This window comes from Bombina bombina, chromosome 1 (assembly GCF_027579735.1).
Source record: "Bombina bombina isolate aBomBom1 chromosome 1, aBomBom1.pri, whole genome shotgun sequence".
Lineage (NCBI taxonomy): Eukaryota > Metazoa > Chordata > Amphibia > Anura > Bombinatoridae > Bombina > Bombina bombina.
The window spans coordinates 1,278,154,301-1,278,176,870 of NC_069499.1; the positions used below are offsets into that span (position 1 = coordinate 1,278,154,301).

General features: G+C 39.0%; 1 pseudogene; it reads left to right on the forward strand.

Moving 5' to 3' along the window:
• The window catches only part of LOC128648590 (fatty acyl-CoA hydrolase precursor, medium chain-like), a 230,976-nt pseudogene that overhangs the window by 536 nt on the left and 207,870 nt on the right, over positions 1–22,570 (forward strand).

Here is a 22,570-nt window from a genome sequence, read left to right on the forward strand (position 1 = left end):
ATTTCAGCTATATCTCCAACCATAATTTACCTCTTTCACATTGTGTGCCCACACTAATTATATATTGTGTGATAGTGCTTTTCTTATAGCATTAAATATTTATTTCCAAACTATAATTTTATATGAATTTTTTTAAGTAAGTGTGAGAAATTAAGAAATGTTATGTTTGCTAAATGATTTTATTGTGAATATCATCATCCTGATATATATTACTGCAATAAAACACCCATATTTGTGTTCACCCATGTCCCATGAGTATAACGATATCCCCCATGTATAGGTTTTCTGAGAGTTCTGGAAGTTATTGGGCCTAATATGGGATCTGCCCATTTACAAGGAAATTTGGCACATTCATTTTCTGAGCTTATGTCCTCTTTGCTATAAAACACACATCTTCCCTTTACAGACACTGGCACCATAGCTTCATTGTGCATTGTGGAGAGCATGTACATATCTTTTTTTATTAGTGTACCGAAGGGCCAGTAGCTTATTGTGGCGTAAAGCTGACGTTGTGCCCCTACTTTTCTTTCCATTTGTCAGCTTCTGGGAGAAACCTGCGCTATATATCTTTCGCATTGTGCCACAGGCCAGAGTTAAAAAAAATTAAAAAAAAAAAAAATTAAATAGCTCTGTACTGGTGTAAAAATTATCGAGCCACAAATGGTACCCTTTGCTTAGCAGGGGTAGTAGGAGATCCCACACAATTTTCCTACTTGTGCCAACTGAACCTTGGCAGCCAGGTGAATATAAGTGGCTATCTTTACCCTGGTAGATGTGAAATGTCCAGGAATACCCAGTACTGCATTCACACAGTTTATAAAATTTTACACCATAGCGGGACCTCTTGGATGGTATATATTGCTTGAAAAGCAATTTTTCCATAATATTTCATGAGGGACTCATCTATGCAAATGTCCTGGCCAGGGATGTAAATTTCTTTACAGTTTTGGGAGAGGTGGTTTATCAGGGGCTTTATTTTATATAACCTGTAATGCAGGGGGTCATTTCTGGTGGGCACTGGGCATAATCATTAAAATGGCTAAACCACAGCAACTGTTCATATCTATCCCTCTTCATAATCCCTGAAAAAAGAGGGGAAGCCAGGATAGGGTTCTGGCTTCAGTATAAACGTATGCTGGGTTTCTTCACAATCCCTATTACTAAAGTCAGGGCCCAAAACTTTTTAATCTCAGATATGTCAGTGGGATGCCAGGTATTTTTTCTGACATACTGAGATTGTGGATTCTCTGATAGATACTGGCTGGCATATAAATGTGTTTGAGCAACTATATGCTCAAACATAGTATCTGTCAGAATCAGGGAAAGATAATTTATTGACTTACATACTGGAACATTAGTTGTGATGCCAGGAGTCTCTGTAAATGGAGGTAATTTGGGGGTAGCTAATTTTGATCATTTATGAGGGGTTGTGCTGTTGGATAAAGCAGAGAGGGGTTCACTCCCTGAATTTTCGGCAAGAATGGCATTAACCTCTCCTGCTGAATAGCGTGCAGCCATAAGGGATTTTTTTTTATTATTTTTATTTCTACCAACAATTCCTACTTCACCACCACCAATTCCCACTTCACCTCCCCCAAAATCCCACTTCACCACCACCCCAATTACCACCTCCCAATTACCAACCACACATTTTTTTATGTATATAAACACTGGGAAGGACAGTGATTGGGAACAACAGGAAAGGGATTAACAGTAACTAAAGATCCCCACAAATAAGCCCCAATCCTTTTGAGCAGCAATGATGAAAGCCCTAATATATATATATATATATATATATATATATATATATATATATATATATATATATAAAAGAGCTAGGGCAGGGAGGGCACGCTCATGATTTATATACATCAAAGTTAGTTTATTGTTTATAACAACAACGTTAGAAAGTCATAAGGATAGGTCGACGTTTCGGCTTACATAGAAGCCTTCATCAAGACAGATGAACAACTGTTAAACAAGAAGAAAAAATAACAGATTTAAAAACATAAAACACAACATCAATACGTAATCCCACCACCAAATTGTTTGCAGGCAGAAAAATAAACCCACAAATAATGAAAATAAACATAGAAAAAATAAAAATAAAAATAAGGCAAACCCATACACATAGCGCTAGGAGATACAACAATACAGTCCCTCCAATACTCTCAATCTGCTCTGGATATACACTGGTGGGGTATATATTATAATCTTAGCAAGCAAACAAAGCGTATGTAACTCAATTGTAGTTAAAACACCATACGGCTGCACAGTTTATGTGTTATGCAAAGTCCGGTATACACTGGCCTGCCATATACATAAAAGACCCTTCAAAAGAGACTAGCAAGTCCCCATACCTCATTAGAAACCGCCTCAGGCTCTGAGACCATATACAGTTGTTCTAATGTTTCAAAGCAGATAGGTGCACCATACATTATACATTATACATTTAGCAACAAAAAGGCACTATATCACTTCCTGATGCTCATTTATCTCGCATCTGACAACCTGACATTGTGTGCAGTAGTCTCGCTGGACCCTACCTTCAAAGAAAACCACAACCACGTATACAAGCATGTGCACATCTTAGTATTGCACTCGTAACACTTTCAAAAGACTCAACTAGGTCTACAGTCATGTGCAAACCTTAGTATTGCACTAGTATCCCCCTAAGTATATACGCATGTACCTTACCAACATTTGACAGAAGTTACAACCTTGCAAATCCACACTGCCGTTAATACGTGCCCCACATGGTATAAGCTCAATAGGTAGTCTAACTTTCCAGTCCACAAATATAGATTAAACTCGGGCAATATGTAAGCAGACCGCACTATAGCATAATTATTGTCCCATGTCAGCTGCATGTCTTATGCGTTACACATCCACCGTTAACAACATGTGGTGCCCACAGCCCTAGAAAAAACATAAACAACCCCCATGTTTTGGGCCACAATATTAAGAAGCAGACAAATTATATTACCTCACAACGGCGACTTGCAGCCGCACACAACACCACCAGCAAAACAGAATGCCATTAACGGAAACCGGAAACTATTTAAGTCCTGATCACCAGGCTCTCATTGGTTGGCAATAGGGGTGTGTCAAAAACACACCTGTAGCAGCTGTATCAACTTTAGAGAAGTGCAGTCAGTGCTGGATACTCTAATTAACTCAATTATAACCATGTTCAGCTGATACCACAACAGCAGACACTATGGATGCTTCGAATTGGCAAGTGCCACAGATGTATATAACATAGTAGATAAAGAATGGAAGCCATAATAAACCAGAGGTAACTGCATTCAGCTACTGTATAAACCAGAGTATACAACAAAATAAGGAATGGATCGCATATTCTCATTATAATGCAGAGCAAATTAATGTTCCTCAAACGACCATAAATACATAGTCAAAGACATGACTAACAGTGTACAGATGTGAAAACCCAGAAATTAGTGTTCCACAAACGACCATAAATACATACACTATGGATGCTTAGAATTGGCAAGTGTCACAGATGTAAATAACATAGTAGATAAAGAATGGAAGCCATAATAAACCAGAGGTAACTGCATTCAGTTACTGTATAAACCAGAGTATACAACAAAATAAGGATGGTATTGCATATTCTCATTATAATGCAGAGCAAATTACCGTTCCTCAAACGACCATAAATACATAGTCAAAGACATGACTAACAGTGTGCAGATGTGAAAACCCAGAAATTAACGTTCCTCAAATGACCATAAATACATAGTCAAAGACATGACTCCCAGTATACCGATGTGGAAACGCAGAACCAATATATGGGGTCCATCAGCCATTAGACACACCTCAAGTGGATGTCCCACTAGGAGGGGGGAGTATGCAGAACCCACACTAGAGGATATATAATAGTAGAACGAACCATATGACGGCACACACCAAGGTAGCACCCCAAAGTGTCAACAAACTGGGAGTGCTCAAACCACTACGCATCATTTAGTTTTGAAATGGGTAACCCATCCAGTGTAACATCCCAGCAGAGAGGGGGACAAGAGAAAAAAAAATCATATTACAAGATATTGGAAGTAGTGACTACTATTCATAAAAAATGTCAAGAACAATATATTATTAAATGCATAATCAACTTAATAGAACACAGAATAATCTAAATGCATATTAAGTCCATGTGGGCAGAGTGTGTTCAGCCAATAGATCCACCGGCTTTCACAGCATAATAGTTCCTTATGCCTGTTGCCACCCCTTCTGGAGGGGATCACCATGTCAATGAGCATTGCTTTCAAGGATGACACAGAATGATTGTGTTCAAGAAAGTGGCGTGCCACAGGCTGGTCCGCACTGCCATCCTTCAGTGCTGTCCTGATGGCACTTTTATGATTGGCAAGCCTCTCCCTGAAGGCAGTGGTGGTCTTACCAACATAATAACGGCCACAAGGGCAAGTCAAAAAGTATACCACAAACTGAGAAGTACAAGTTAGGCGATGCCTGATCTGGTAGGTCTTATTCGTATGGGGATGGTGAAACTTAGAACCAGTTGGCAGCGAGTTACATGTGACACAATTACCACACTTGAAACATCCTGGCTTGGCATTAGCCAGCCAGGTTTGGGGTTTCTTCCACGGATCCGTTTTCATCAAAATGGATCGAAGATTCTGGTTGCTCCTATGCACCACTCTTGGTGGTGATGATCCAGCAAAAGGCAAAGAGTGGTCGTCCCTTATTAGGTGCCAGTTCTGGCGAACAATATCACCAATTTTATTTGATACTGGGCTGTATGAGGTCACAAAATTTAATTTATTATCATTCTCACCCGTCTTTGGTTTCCTTTCAATCAATGAAGATTGGTTCAAATGAGACACTTCCTTGAGAACCTGCTCCACTAGTCCCGGGCTGTACCCTCTCTCTATGAATTTCATCTTCATATCCTGTAGCTGCTTAGCCTGATTCATGAGATCTGAGTTATTTTGTATAACTCTCAACAGTTGTGATTTGATGATGCCCGTTTTTAATTGTCTGGGGTGGAAGCTGTTACTTTGTAAGAGGGTGTTCCGGTCTGTCGGTTTAGAATACAAGGTAGTATTCAATCTACATCCATTCTCTGTTATTGTTTTGAAGATACACAGGTCCAAGAAGTGGATTTGTTCATCACTGTGCTCACTTTTGAATCCCACCGAGAGTTCAGCTGTATTGAGTTGATTGATCCATAGATCCAATTCCATTTGAGTACCACCCCAAACAACAAACAGGTCGTCAATGTAGCGTTTGTACAACAGAACTTGAGGATTACGGTCAAGGAAGATGTATTTCTCCTCAAACCAGGCCATAAAGAGATTGGCGTATGATGGCGCCATGCTTGATCCCATGGCCGTCCCTACCATTCGTAGGTAGTACTTATCTTCAAATCGAAAATAGTTATGCGTCAATACCATTAGGAGCCAATCTAGGAACACCTCAATTGGAGGACCATCATACTCTGTACTCGCCACTAAGAAGCTTCTGACAGCCTCTATCCCTAGCTCATGCGGGATAATAGTATATAGACTATTCACATCTAGGGTTACCAAGATGCAGTGAGCAGGAAATGTGACATTTTGTACCATCCCTATCAATTGTATTGAATCTAGTAGAAAGGCCTCTGTGTTTCTCACTATGCCCTGAAGATGAAAATCTATGTATAATGATACATTCTGGAACAAAGACCCGACCGCTGAGACTATTGGTCTTCCAGGGGGTTTCATCAGATCTTTGTGGATTTTCGGGATTGTTTATATGATCGGATATTTCGGGTGGTCAACTGTCAGGAAATCCAAAGTAGTATCATCTATATAGTTGTTATTGTAAGCCACTTGTAGACTGGTATCCAGCATTGTTTTGTATGCTTGAGTAGGATTGAATGTTAGACGTTGATATGTGGTAGTGTCATTCAACTGGGTTAACAGTTCAGATCTGTAGTACATGTAGTCCATAACGACCACCGCCCCACCCTTGTCAGCTGGGCGTATGATTATGGTATCATCAGACTTGAGTCTCTCCAGGGCATCAAGTTCCAGTTTATTCAAGTTTTTCTGACCAGAGGTCACATCCTTACAGGCGTGTTCTATGTCCCGGACACAGATATTTGTGAATGTTCGAATAGTCGGATGGGTGGTCTTGGGTTCAAAGTTTGAAGGTTGTGACAGAGCAGGTTTAGGTCCTGTAGGAGGAGAATGCTTGAAGTGATCTTTTAACTAGTACGTTGAAATCTGTGGATGTCTACCAAGCAGTCAAAAGTTTTGGTCTTTGGAGTGGGGACAAAACTTAACCCTCTACTGAGGATATTTCATAGTTGTCCAACGGTCTACTGCTGATATTGATGACCACAGCCCTAATATATATATATATATATATATATATATATATATATATATATATATATATATTATTATTATTATTATTATTATTATTATTATTATTATATATTTAAAAAAAAAAATTAAGCACACAGACAGTGACACGCTGATCTGCCTTCCCCTCTACCTCAGATTGCAGTGAGGGAAGAGAGGAAGCAGATACACTTGTAACAGCCAATGATCCCACTCATTGGCTGTTACAATGTTGCAGGGGACGATCGATACACTTCCTGGCTGCTGATTGGATCACTGGGGAGTGCCTGAGTGATTTGCTAGACACGCCCCCCAACTGGATCCAGCACGGAGGATTAGCTGGAGGGGGCACAGAACATAGAAACCGTTAAGATGCCTATTCTGTCCTTACGGTGCTAAAGCCCAGAGTGATTAGGACGGAATAGAATGCCCTAATGGTGTTAAAAGGTTAACTGCATTGCAAGAGTAAAATACAAACATTTTAATTTGTCCCCCAAAACATTATATTGCAGCTCAGGTTATATTATTATGAACAAAAGAGGAACTGTAATGAGATTAAGGGATTGTATCACTCCTTTTGGGCCTTGTCTGAAAACATTTTTATGTAGGTCACTTTAAGGAGCAGAGATGGAAAATACAAAATACTTTTATTGGCTAACCCTGCTACATACATTTGTACTTTTATTTTGTACATTACAATCCTTTGTTACCCAGCATGTCATTTTGCACCCTTAGAAAGATGACGTTAGAAAGCACCCTACTTACTTTTATAATTTATAATGTTCATACTTTTTTTTCAAGGCTAACCCTGTTGCATATCTGTATGTAAAAATAGTTAGAACATTATAAATTATAAAAGCAAGTAGGGTGCTTTCTAACGTCATCTTTCTAAGGGTGCAAAATGGCATGCTGGGTAACGAAGGATTGTAATGTACAAAAGAAAAGTACAAATGTATGTAGCAGGGTTAGCCAATTAAAGTATTTTGTATTTTCCATCTCTTCTTTTATGCTAACCCTGTTGCATATCTGCATGTTTACAAATAGAAGACCGCAATTGCATGCAGAGATTTAGCGTTTATTATTTACCCCCTTTGCATGTAAGGCTTTGGCTTAGAAAGGTTTAGCTTTGAAGAGGCAGTAGGGTGCTTGAAAAGGATTTTGCACAGATAAAAATAGCCTTACATGCAAAGGTGGAAATAACAAACGGAAAATATCTGCATGTAATTGAGTTCTAATTATTTTTACATACAGATATGCAACAGGGTTAGCCTTAAAAAGAGAATAGTGGTTTTTGTAGGTACGATAAGTAAAATTTCTCATATTTCAAGATCCAAATTGCCTGCAGAGTATCAGTGAAAGACTTTATGAAAAATAAATGTTAAAAAGAGAAGTTAGCGGGGTTAGCCTATAAATTAAAAATAAATTGCTAATTATAAAAGCAAGTAGGGTGCTTTCTAAGGTATAAAAAATATAAATTCCATTATTTAAATACCCATATTGCCTGCCGAGTATCAATGGAAGACTATATAAAATATACATTTATAAATAGATATGTAGCATGGGTAGCCTATAATTAAAACTAAGGATGATAATGATAAAATAAGTAATTAGAAGTGCAAAATTACACACTTACTATAAAATGGGAACATTATAAATTTTTTAAAAAAAAATAAAAAAATTTTTTTTAGTGAAAATGTTCATGCAAGGGGAGTAAAATAAATATTTATGCTGCAATTATGTGGGTGCACTAAAATATATAAGACAGAGAAGCACTATAATGTGGCACCAATCCAACTGACATGAAAGGGAACAGCTCCTGCTCTAAATGCTGTTTAGCAGAGTTGCTTGCTCCCTTTCATGCTGTGCTTGCTTGTAATTTATAAAGACAATAGTGCACGTCTGAGGAGGGAGTCACGTGCACATGCAAGGGGGGGTCATGTGCACACTTTGGGGGCTCACATGCACACTCACATGCACACAATAGGGGGGAAAAATGCAAATAGGCTAATCTTGGATTGGAAGATAAAATTTGTCACTCACAGTGAGCACAGTGAGTGGACAAGCCTCAGAACAATTGGTAAAACAGACAGGAGAAAAGTAAGTTTTATAATAATTTTACTATCTAAGTTTTTATTTTGAATGCTCATATACATTATAAACGTAATCCTCTATGTGGCTGTATATTTATTTTGGTTTTGGTTTTGAGTTTTGTGCTGTGTTGACTGGTCCTTTAAGCATAAACAATTACAACTTTAAAGACATAACTAACTAGAGTAAGTATGTAAAAAAAAAGCATGCTTCTGTGCACTGATTAGATTATGAAAGAATATAATAGAAAGATATATATATATAAATATAATAACTTTTATTCTTAATTATTTAAAAGACAGCAAGTATTGTAGGTATCCTGCTGACCTGACGCACATTAAAAACACACCTCCTGTGTATATGCTGCAATGAGTTGTATACTTTTTGTTACCCAGACATTGGTTATATTATGTCTAAAATATTGGAATACATTTTTTTTACTTATCATATTAGTTCATGAAATGTGTGTAATTAATAATTTCATTTTTTTTTTATAATTACCATGTTTTAATCCTCAATCATTTATGTTCAACCATAAATGAACATTTAAAAACTTTTTATTAAATAAAAAAAATCTTGTTTACATGTGAACTGAGCCGACAGGAGAATGTTAATATTGACTAAAAGGTGTGAAAACAGCAAAAAATGTCACTTGACTCAAAACAGGGATACATGTGTTTTTCAACAGGTCTAATGTTTAGAATTTAAAAAGCAGAAAAACTTTGTAAAAGCGTTGGAAAGATTTTTCCTACTAGCATGATTTTTTTTTTTTGGGGGGGGGTCTATAATGCTTTAGAAAATTGTATGAACACCCCACAGTAACCAATTTATCTATGAAATTTTAAAATCCTGTTAAATGTCATACCATGCACTTTGTAAGGGACATAGGGGCCGATTTATCAAGTGTCTGGCGGAAATGATCCGCTGTAGCGAATCATGTCCGCCATACATCGATAAATACCGACCACATACACTGTCAGCATTTATCATTGCACAAGCAGTTCTGGTGAACTGCTTGTGCAATGCCGCCCCCTGCAGATTTGCGGCCAATTAGCAAGGGGTGCCAATCAACCAGATCGTATTCGGTCAGGCGGATTGCTGTCCGCCGCCTCAGAGGAGGCGTACGAGTTAAGGAGCAGCGGTCTTAAGAAGGCTGAAGGCTTGCACGGAAACAGGGTTATACGGCCCCATTCGGGCCGTGATAAATCGGCCCCATTGTGTTAAAGGGATGTTCCAGTCAATATTTATATGCACATATATGAACTACATATTTGCAATATACATGTATTGGCAAAAATGCTTTTAGTTAAAGCTCTCATTGTTTTAGTGTTAGCATTTTTCTCTGAACGTGCATGTGAAGCATAGCTAGATATTCTCAGTGCACCAGCATTTTAAATACTGCATCTGCTCAGAGCTCCACTGGGGCTTGAATCATGTCAGCAATTAACGAACTGCGACATTATAAGATGGTACAAGCACGTTAAGCTCTCTGAGCAAGTGCTGTGTTTAAAATGCTGGTGCACGGTGCATACTTAAATACACCTTTGAAACAGCTATAGCTTTTATTAGATACCTTTTTCTAAAACATGTTTATTACAAAAATGCTTCTATTCAAAGCTAAAATACATCCATGTGGATTCCAATTTTGACTGGAAAGTCCCATTTTTTGGAATGGAGCTTATATTTCGAAAGGGACAGTGATGCAAAACTTAGATCTTTGCCAAGAGAACTGCTCAGAATCATATGTAAAATGAAGTGCAGTGATAACTAATCCCTTTTAATCCTCACACAGACATACAGTAAATGTATCTGTTTTTATATAAAAAAGGAAGGTATTTTACTCTGTGATACAGGACTATTTTTTATTGTCATCTGCATTATGTAAAAACAGACACACTTTCATTTCAAAATAATATATAAACAATCACTTAGGGACAGAGTAGAGTGCAAAATTGCAAAAAATATTTGCGCTCCACTCGTAATACTAATGCACACGTTTTTTGTGCTCAAAAGAGTGCACTTCATTAGCCTCCAATGGGAGCCCTGGAGCGAAGGGGGTAAATTATGCAGCGATGGGCAGCAAATGTAAAAATATATGTACAGTATATGAATAACAACATATACATTTATGTGTATATGGTTAATTTTCGGAGCGCTAATTTGTAATGGCTAATTTATATATATATATATATATATATATATATATATATATATATATATATACATAGTTGCCAACATTTAAAAAAAAATTCCAGGGACACTTTGCAGCAGAGCAAGCAAGCGGGTTACTGAAGTATTGACGACCTATTGTTCAACTGCTCCGACCACTCAGTTCTGTAATCAAAACACACCCATTTGAAAGTAATAGTATAATTTAGACTTATCCATAGTTTATTTTACAGATTACAGCACCAAGCTCTTACATCTACCCAGTCTCTGGAACACATTCTGGGCATATGGTTATTTTTACAATACAGCATCAAAATTAGAAAGACAAATAATATGTGAACCCATTCAATAATAATAACAATATTCCATTAGGAAAGAATTATATTTAAATAATACACTATATCTATATATCATCTATCTATCTATCTATCTATCTATCTGTATATACGTATGTGTGTGTATGTGTGGTATACTGTGTGTATATATATATATATATATATATATATATATATATATATATATATATATATATATATATATATATATATATATATATATATATATACATAGTTGCCAACATTTCAAAAAAAATTCCAGGGACACTTTGCAGCAGAGCAAGCAAGCGGGTTACTGAAGTATTGACGACCTATTGTTCAACTGCTCCGACCACTCAGTTCTGTAATCAAAACACACCCATTTGAAAGTAATAGTATAATTTAGACTTATCCATAGTTTATTATACAGATTACAGCACCAAGCTCTTACATCTACCCAGTCTCTGGAACACATTCTGGGCATATGGTTATTTTTACAACACAGCATCAAAATTAGAAAGACAAATAATATGTGAACCCATACAATAATAATAACAATATTCCATTAGGAATGAATTATATTTAAATAATACACTATATCTATTTATCATCTATCTATCTATCTGTATATACAGTACGTATGTGTGTGTATGTGTGGTATACTGTGTGTATATATATATATATATATATATACATACATACATACACACAAACAACAAATGTTGTGCAAAAGAGATTGGCAACTATGATATATATATGTATATGTGTGTGTATATATGTATGTATGTATGTATGTATGTATGTATATGCACTTCACTTGTAATCTACAAGAAGGTTTGATGGTGGGAGAAAATTGGAAAGTTGCTTGTAATCATGCTCTATCTGAATCATGAAAGGAAATGTTTGGGTTCATTGTCCCTTTAACAGATTTAATTGTTGCTGTATGAAAATAACATATTACAGTATATTGTTTATTTGATCACAGTGTCTTGTTCTGTTTCAGTTTTCATTATTCTAGAATGTTTTCTGTAGGAATCCTTTTTATACAAGGATGCCATTTTACCAGATATCCTATGCACATACTTTTTTTTTTTTTTTTTAAAAAAAAAGCTTTATTGGTGTGAATAGTCAAGATACAATCATAGTATAAAGAAGATTGTGGTTACATTCCATTGTGAAAGGCAAACATAAATTAAATAAACATAACCAGGATTATTATCACATCCGCAGTTTTAGGTTCCGGCCATCTCTCCCGAAGATGGAACCTATGTCAAACGTATTCAATTTTCATAAAGAACAATTTCACATTGCTAACGAAGAGGTACACAGTAAGCTGTCTATAAGATTTTAAGGGTAGAGATAAAGAGTCGGGGGGGGGAGGGGAGAAGAAAAAAATATTTTTTTAATTAAATCGCCCATTGAGGGTGGTCAGTCAGGGACTAAATTGTTTTGTGCCACAAGGCCAACATCAGCTCATATTTCTCTAGATTGTGTGTTTTCAAATAATGATATCTCTCTAACAGGAGGGTAGTATCAATTTGTGTGCGCCATTCCTCAATAGAGGGAATATTCTGCGTTTTCCATTTTCTGGGGATCAGCATCTTGGCTCCGGTAATCATGATCAACAACAGCGCCAAGTGTGCCTCGCTCTGATTTTTGGGTAGAGACAGAAATAGAAGTATTTCTGGCGAGTTTGGGACATTAATGTTGAGGATGTTGGACATTTCCCTAGTAATATTTTGCCAGTAGTTTATCAGACTCGGGCACTGCCACCATATATGGAGCAGTGTCCCATCACCTCCACAGCCCCTCCAACAGGTGGAGCTAAGAGAAGGAAACATTTTACATAACCTCGCCGGGGTGAGGTACCATCTGCCAAGGAGTTTGATATGAGACTCCTGCACGTGCGCAGACACAGAGGATCTCTTAATCAAGGTCCAAGCCCTTGTCCAAGCGGTATAGTCAAAATCCAAGCCAAGCTCTCTGTGCCATTGAATAGTGTATGAGGGGAGTGCTTCCCTTTCGGGGACGAGCAAAATTCTGTAGATCAGAGAAATCAGGTCTTTAGGGGCTTGGGCGGATGAGCAGAGAGTTTCAAAAGGAGTTAACCCTCTCCCCAGCTCCTGCTTGTGCTTGTGGGTTTTTATAAAGTGGAGGAGCTGATTGTAGTGAAGCCATGAGTTAAAGATACCTGTGAACGTTGCCCCCATCTTGTCCTGAGGCATTATGTTCCCATTTTCGACTATGCCCTGTATTGATCCCTCTCTGAGGCTGTAGGGTTTCAGTCTACTATGGCCTAGTTTGTGAAAGGGGAGGTCCGGGTTCTCGATTATTCGGGAGGAGGGGTGAATATCTCGTAGAAACGTGGGTCGTGGTGGCCAAAACATTGTCCCACACTTTAAGAGTCTCATCAATTAGATGGTAATCTCGTAATTTAATCAGTCTCTTAGGGGGAGCGACCCAAGCCAGAGTGCCCATGCACATACTTTTTTATATGTATTTATATTTATTTCTTATGGCTTTACTAAATAACTTATGGCTAGATTACGAGTTTTGCGTTATGAGTAAAAAAGCAGCGTTATGGGTTATAACGCTGTTTTTTCACTACCGCTGCTATTACGAGCCTTGTTGGTACAGCTGTCCCTCACACTTTTTAGGCCGTACCACAAATTAACTTACGCAATTTGCGTAAAGTCTTTTTTCAATGGGACTTCCATAACGCCGATATTACAAGCTTTTTCTGGGAGGCCAAAAAGTGAGCGGTACAGCCTATCCGGCAAGATTCGTAACATATTCTAAAACAGTAGTTATGAGTTTTACGCTACAAAGATGTAGAATAAAACTCATAACTAAAGTGCTAAAAATTACACTAACACCCATAAACTACCTATTAACCCCTAAACCGAGGCCCTCGTGCATTGCAAACACTAATTAAATATTATTAACCCTTAATCTGCCTCTCCCGACATCGCCACCTCTATAATAAACATATTAACCCCTAAACCGCCGCACTCCCGCATCACAAACACTAGCTAAATATTATTAACCCCTAATCTGCTGCCCCTAACATCGCCGCCACTATACTAAATTTATTAACCCCTAAACCTAAGTCTAACCCTAACACCCCCTAACTTAAATATAATTCAAATAAATCTAAATAAAAATTCCTATCATTACCTAAATAATTCCTATTTAAAACTAAATACTTACCTGTACAATAAACTCTAAGCTAGCTACAATATAACCAATAGTTACACGTAGCTAGCTTAGGGTTTATTTTTATTTTACTGGCAAGTTTGTATTTATTTTAACTAGGTAGAATAGTTACTAAATAGTTATTAACATTGCATCAGCCAATAGGATTTTTTCACATTTAATTCAGATTGGCTGATAGAATTCTAGCAGCCATCAGCCAATTAGAATTAAAGGGACGCCATCTTGGATGACGTGATTTAAAGGAACCTTCATTCGTCTTTAGTCGTCGGAAGAAGAGGATGCTCCACGCCGGATGTCTTGAAGATGGACCCGCTCCACGCCGGATGGATGAAGATAGAAGATGCCGTCTGGGTGAAGACTTCTGCCTGTCTGGAGAACCACTTCTGCCGGCTTGGATGAAGACTTCTCCCAGCTTCGTTGAGGACTTCTTGCCTCTTCGCTGAGGACTTCTCCCTGCTTCATTTAGGATGGATGTCCGGTCTTCAAAACTGTAAGTGGATCTTCGGGGGTTAGTGTTGTTTTTTTTTTTAAGGGTTTATTGGGTGGGTTTTAGTTTCAGATTAGGGTTTGGGCAGCAATAGAGCTAAATGCCCTTTTAAGGGCAATGCCCATCCAAATGCCCTTTTCAGGGCAATGCCCATCCAAATGCCCCTTTCAGGGCAATGGGGAGCTTAGGTTTTTTTAGTTAGGATTTTCTTTGAGGGCTTGGTTGTGTGGGTGGTGGGTTTTACTGTTGGGGGGTTGTTTATATTTGTTTTTACAGGTAAAAGAGCTGATTTCTTTGAGGCAATGCCCCGCAAAAGGGGGGGCTTTTTTATTTTGATAGGGCTATTAGATTAGGTGTAATTAGTTTAAATATCTGATATTTTGTTTTTTATTTTGAGTAATTTAGTGTTTTTTTTTTTTGTAATTTAGGTAATTGTATTTAATTAATTTAATTTAATTGTTGTGTTATGTTAGGTGTTAGTGTAAGACAGGTTAGGTTTTATTTTACAGGCAAATTTGTATTTAGTTTAACTAGGTAGTTAGTAAATAGTTAATAACTATTTAGTAACTATTCTACCTAGTTAAAATAAATACCAAACTTGCCTGTAAAATAAAAATAAAACCTAAGCTAGCTACAATGTAACAGTTATATTGTAGCTAGCTTAGGGTTTATTTTACAGGTAAGTATTTAGTTTTAAATAGGAATAATTTAGGTAATGATAGGAATTTTTATTTAGATTTATTTGAATTATATTTAAGTTAGGGGGTGTTAGGGTTAGACTTGTTAGACTTAGGTTTAGGGGTTAATAAATTTAGTATAGTGGCGGCGATGTTGGGGGCGGCAGATTAGGGGTTAATAAATGTAGGTAGGTGGCGGTGATGTTAGGGGTGGGAGATTAGGGGTTAATAATATTTAACTAGTGTTTGCGAGGCAGGAGTTCTGCGGTTTAGGGGTTAATATGTTTATTATAGTGGTGGCGATGTCCAGAGCGGCATATTAGGGGTTAATAAGTGTAGGTAGGTTGCAGCAACATTTGGGGCGGGAGATTAGGGGTTAATAAGTATAATGTAGGTGTCGGGGTGGAAGATTAGGGCTTAATAAGTGTAAGATATGGGGTGTTTAGACTCAGGGGTTCATGTTAGGGTGTTGGGTGTAAACATAAATTTCGTTTCCCCATAGGAATCAATAGGGCTGCGCTACGGAGCTTTATGCTGCTTTTTTGCAGGTGTTAGACTTTTTTCAGCCGGCTCTCCCCATTGATGTCTATGGGAAAATCGTGCACAAGCACATAAAACCAGCTCCCCGCTGACTTAAGCAGCGCTGGTATTGGAGTGTGGTATGGAGCACAATTTTGCTCTATGCTCACTTCTTGCCTAATAACGCCGGGTTTAGGAAAACCTGTAATACCAGCGATGTAGGGAAGTGAGCGGTGACAATAACGTGCAAGTTACCACCCCACCCCTCATAACGCAAAACTCGTAATCTAGCCGTTAATATTGACAAAAATCTCAGCCAATTAATATCTCCATATTTTTTAAAGATACATAAAAGAGAGTGTCACGCGATAAAAAGGGGATAAGGTTTAAGAGATACAAAAGCCAACAAGGTATAAGATATAGATATGGGGGGCCAGGAGAGGTGAATACCAACAGGTTGCACAGGATGTGTGAAACAGACAGAACGGGGGGAGAGCAGGTGTACAGAGAGAAATGTAAATTATATAGAGGAATGAAAGAAAACCAGAGTGTAATGGAGGTGAAGAGCGGATGTTTGAGACACAGTAAGGGCCAAATGAAAGAAGTAAATGGTGAGCAGATTGAATAAAGCGGATATGGACACTAAATGGAGAAGATACTGTGGATGGTAACAGCCTCAATAAGAATCAACGGGGGGAAAAAGTGAGGGTCTAGTGATGTAAAGCTCTCTGGTATACAATTGGAACATAATTGGAACTTTTTAACCCTGTTTACACTGCTGTCTCGCCTCTTTCAGCAGGTATGTGCAAAAGGACTCCCTTTTAACCCAGCGTCACATATTTTAACCCTTCTTCACATACTATAACTGCATATTCCCCTACAAATCTTTTTCTCTGGTATGTGCATAAGGACTCCATTTTAACCCTGCTTCACATAGTTTAACCCTGCTTCACATACTATAACTGCATATTCCCCTACAAATCTTTATCTCTGGTATGTCTCTATTACCCTATTACCTAAAGACTTTCTTTTCTCTGTCTTCCAGTTTGATAAGAACGGTGCCATCTGCAATGTTTGCTTAGGCCTTGTTTGATCCTGCTCTAATTTATAACCTTTGCTAATTAGAAGCATGTGACTGTTATTACCTTTAAATGAAATATCCCCAGCTTGTTACAATCGATCTTAGCTTGTAAGATCAATGCAGCATTGCATGTGTGTAGTTGTCTAAGTGTGCTAGTTCATAAGTGTAGAGAGAGTTATAGCAACAGAGTTAGACAAAGGAGTGGACAACAGAGATAAGTACTTTTCAAATTTCCCAAATTAAATGCAAACATGCTACACTTTCTAATATCTTTATTAACCTTTTCTTCCCTTCTCCTTAAAGTCACAGCTCTTCCATTCACAAACAGAACTCAGAACATTCATATTTCTCCTTCTCTTCTACCTTCCCCTCTCTACAACACACATGAACTCTATTCCTATCTCACATCCCTCAACCAGCCATGCTTCACAGATCCTAAACTTAAACACTCACATAAGACACATTTCCATCTCCTTTTACTCAACATCTTTCTTCTTCTTGCAGTTGGGGATGTCTTGCCTAACCCAGGTCCACCCTCTGCTTCCCTCAGATCACTACCCCAAATGACACTCATACACCTTGCCCACATAACCCTCTAAACCTCATTAACTGCACCTATATTAGTACACCCCAATTCTCATTTCCCCTTTGGAATGCACTCTCGGTATGCAATAAGCTTACATCTATTCACAACCTATTTATTTCACGTTCACTTAGCCTGTTAGCCCTCACTGAAACTTGGCTTTCCTCCTCTAACACAACTGCTGTAGCCTCTCTGTCATATGGCGGCCTACATTTCAGTCACACTCCCAGACATGGAGATAAACAAGGAGAGGAGGAGGAGTAGGAATTCTCTTGTCTCCACACAGTACCTTTCACGGCATTCCTTCACCCCCCTTTCTTTCCTTCTCATCTTTTGAAGTTCACACCATTCGCCTCTTCTCCCCTATAGCTATTCGTGTTGCAGTTATCTATCGGCCCCCTGGCCCAGCATCACAATTTCTGGACCACTTTGAAGCCTGGCTACCACATTTTCTCTCTTGTAATGTCCCTTCTATCATCTTAGGGGACTTCAACATACCCCTTGATAATCCTAACATGCCTGCTGCCTCTAAACTTCTATCCCTTACCACCTCTTTAGGCCTGTCCCAATGGACAACATCTCCAACACACTGTGAAGGCAACTCCATAGACCTGGTCTTCACAAATCTCTGTGGTGTTTCAAACTCCCTTAACCTCCCCTTCCCTCTCTCTGACCACCATCTACTAACTTTCTCTCTTACTCTACCTGCTACATCTTTGCAAGCCCCCAAAAAACTGCTACCTTACAGGAACTTAAATGACTTGGATCTCACAGACTTTTCCACTCAACTGAGTCCTCTGCTCTCTGACATTTCATCCCTCTCTTGTCCAAACCTCGTGACTCTACAGTATAATTCGGCTCTAAAATCAACACTTGACAAAACTGCACCCTCCACTCTTCAACGTACATCATTCGCATGACGGCAACAGTGGCACACTAAACAGACCAGATATATTCAGCGATGCTCACAGGCTGCTGAACGGCAGTGGAGGAAATCACGCACCTGTGCTGATTTCCAGCATTATAAATTCACCCTTAAGTCCTACAACTCTGTGCTCAGCCTGGCCAAACAAGTATTTCTCCTCACTTGTGTCATCGCACGCATCCAACCCCAGAAAGCTGTTCTCAACCTCTAACTCCCTTCTACATCCACCTGCCCCCCCCCGCCCACTACCAACCTCACTGCTCAAATTATTGCTGATCACTTAAAAAATAAAATTGACACCATTAGAAAAGAGATCTGCACCGCACATCCCTCAAACCCAGCAATCCTACCCACCCCTTCTATTAACAAAAATCTATGCTAATTCCCTCCTGTAACAGAGGAAGAAGTCTCTGCACTCCTATCTTTGGCTCATCTCAAACCTGCCCACTTGACCCTATTCCTTCTCGACTTATTTCCTCTCTCTCTCTGCTTCACTAACCCATACCCTAACTCATCTCTTTAACCAATCTCTCTCAGCTGGCACATTTCCTGACACATTCAAGCATGCGTCAATCATACCAATTCTAAAAAAGCCTTCGCTTGACCCCTCCTCGCCTTCTAACTATCAACCGGTCTCCTTACTTCCCTTTGCTTCAAAATTATTGGAACGACTAGTCTATAATCGGTTAACTCAATTTCTCACAACTAACTCCTTACTTTATCCACTACAATCTGGTTTCCGCCCTAAACATTCAACAGAAACCGCTTGCTAAAGTAACAAATTACCTGTTATCAGCTAAAGCAAAAGGCAATTACTCCTTACTAATTCTTCTTGACCTGTCCGCAGCTTTTGACACAGTTGACCATCCTCTCCTCCTAATCCTCTCCTCATTTGGCATCCGAAACACAGCCCTCTCCTGGTTTGCATTATATCTGTCAAATCACTCGTTTTCAGTTTCCTTTAACAACATATCTTGTGATCCTATGCCTCTCTCAGTTGGAGTACCGCAAGGCTCTGTCTTGGGCCCTTTGCTTTTCTCTCCCTATACATCCTGCCTTGGAAAACTTATAGCCTCCTTTGGATTCCTGTACCACTTGTATGCTGATGATACCCAAATCTATCTTTCCTCTCCCGATATCTCTCCCTCTTTATTCAACCAGATCCTCTTGGATGTCTTCACACTACCTCCAACTCAATCTGTCCAAAACTGAGCTGCTTCTTATCCCCCCTCTCCAAGACATCCAACACCTGACATTTCTCTGATGGTTAGAGACTCTATTCTCAACACCTCACCCCAGGTCCGCTGTCTTGGGGTCACACTAGACTCAGAACTCACATTCATCCCACATATACAAGCGCTTACCAAATCCTGCCGTTCACACCTACGCAACATTTCATGAATGCGTCCCTTCCTTACTTAAAAAACTACAAAAATTCTTATTCATTCCCTCATTTTGTCACACATTGATTATTGATATATAATACCGCCTCTCCTCCCTCAATCTATTATGAATGCTTCTGCTAGACTCATTCACCTAAGTCGCCGATCTAGATCAGCTGCTCCGCTCTGCCAGTCTCTACACTGGCTCCCCATACACTCTAGAATACAATTTAAAGTATTAACCCTAACTTACAAAGCACTCAACAGTCTAACTCCCAACTATATTTCCTCTCTCATCGTGAAATATTCCCCATCCCTTTCTCTTCGATCAACCTCTGACCTACGTCTCTACACTCCTGTTATCTCCATGTCCCACTCCCGCATCCAAGACTTTGCACGTGCTGCTCCTGTCCTCTGGAACTCTCTACCCCACTCCATAAGACTGTCTCCAACCTTGTATAGCTTCAGACGCACCTTGAAAACTCACCTATTCAGAGAGGCTTGCCATCTCTCCTCCATCCCTCATCCGAACCAAACTAATACATGTACATGAACTACCTGACTCACTGCTGCAAATACAACCAATGTAACAAGCTTATGTCTCTGCACCCTTAACCTATAGACTGTGAGCTCTCCGGAGCAGGGCCCTCTTCCTCCTGTATTAGATTTGTTTAGTTTTGTATTTTATCACAAATCTTTGTCATTGTATACCCCTATCATTGTACCCAGCGCTACGGAATTTGGTGGCGCTTTACAAATAAATGATAATAATAATAATCTAGCCCTTTAATTGCAAAATGGTTTAATACAAATATAAATGTTTTAAAACTGAAATTTTCTTAGCAATGCTTTCATTGTTTTGCAGTCCAGGAACATACTGCCTGAAAAGCTTATTGGGTGTTGCTTAACTAATCTCCTTTGTTTAAGCCAATTAGAGACAGATATAAATGAGTTCCTGCACTTCTGCACTAATCAGTGTATAATGTTGCAGAAACACTCAAGGGGATGTGGGAAAAAACACAATTCTCATTATTGAGATTTACTTTAGTAAAGGGCCAGATTCATTGGTAAACCTAATTAACAGAGAGCACTGGTGCAAAACATTTTTGGAAACCCCCCCAAAAGATATCTTGCATATAGGGTTGCCATCTTTGCTGGAAAAAAATACCACCCATTTATAGTAATAATGCTTTTTTGGACTATTTATCTATCAAGCTGGACAACCTGGTATACTGACTTCTTTGACGTGAGAGTGCCCTTTCCGTAAGGATTTATATATATCAAAATTTCCCCTCTTTACTAGTCATTGGCGAGTGGACATTTAATGGTGGTGAGTAAAAGTTAGTTAATTAATGTTGAATCTGCATTTGCAAAATATATACTCCTATTGCAGCATTGACAAACACACATTTTGGGCTATGTGCTAAAAATATTATCTGAATGGATATGATATATCCTAGAACAGGGCTCGACAAATCCAGGAGCCTGAGAACCAGTGGCTCCTACAATTTTACCACTGGATCCTATATATCTATATACAAATACCACTGTCTGGCTACTAAATTTATGCCTGGCTCCTAAGTATTCTTACTGGCTCCTAAATTTTAAACAGTTTGTCGACCCCTGTGGACCTAGAAAATGCAAGGATATGTTATTCCTCTAGGGCTGTAGGTAACCATTAGTGCTTGGACTGTTACTTCTAAAAGGGTTCTAAAAGGGTTAACAGGGGCAGAGAGAGAGAGAGAGATTGGAGAGGAAAAGGAAAAGTGGAGAAGAAGATACCTTTACGAGAGAGTGGGGAGAAAAAAAGGGGTAAAACGATATGAAAGAGGGGAAAGAGAGTGTAAAGAGAAGATATGGCCTGAAAAATAAATTAACATAATATGTAGAGCCCTTTACAGCTCAATGAGTGTGCACCCATCTGCAACCCCACAGACCAACTACTTCTGTGCTACCTCTCTCCTTTCTCTATCCTTCTACCCTTCTCTCCTGCCCCCCTTGGTTCTCTCCCCTTATCTTTTTGACTCTACCTCTATTCTCTCCTATTCTCTCACTTATCTCTCTTTCTCGCTCCCATTGCCCCCCTCCCTTTCTCTGTCATGCTTGTGCCCAGGATAGAACCTAGGATTCCTGGCTAGCAGACATTTTTCTTATCTTTTAGCCACTGAAGGGCTCTGTTTAACTCTGAACAACTTTTGTAACTGTTGTGCTCTTTTGCTTCACCTATCTGCCAGCTGCAGGTAGTTCTCTAATATGTCTGATATAAAAAGCTGTTTCACAGTCTCCTCCCTGTCCTGACATTGTGGTTCATCCTCTTTGTGCCTCTGACCTGCATTCTGCTGTATTGTTGATTTTCTTGCTCATGAACCTGGCATGTCTTCTGATGTTTCTTGTGGAATATCCTTGCTTTTTTTGTGAGACTGCACTGATTCCTGGTTTTCTGACCGCTGGCTTGAATCTTGACTTTGTCTTGTGCTTAATAACTTCAGCCAGTGTACTCCTGACCTCATCCTCTCCTAGGCCCCAGTGTGGGCATTACTCTATTTCTTGGCCCTAGTGTTGGCACTTCAGTCCTTGTCCCCATTGTTGGCACTCCAGTTTTTGGCCCCAGTGTGAGCATTCCAGCCCTCAGCCCCGGTGTGGGCACTCTATTCCTTAGCTCTGGTGTTGGCACTGCCCAAAGTCCTGTGGCTCCTGCCAAGTCCTGTGCTACCTGCCAAGATATAGAACTTGTTCCAGTGTTACTTGTTCCAGTGTA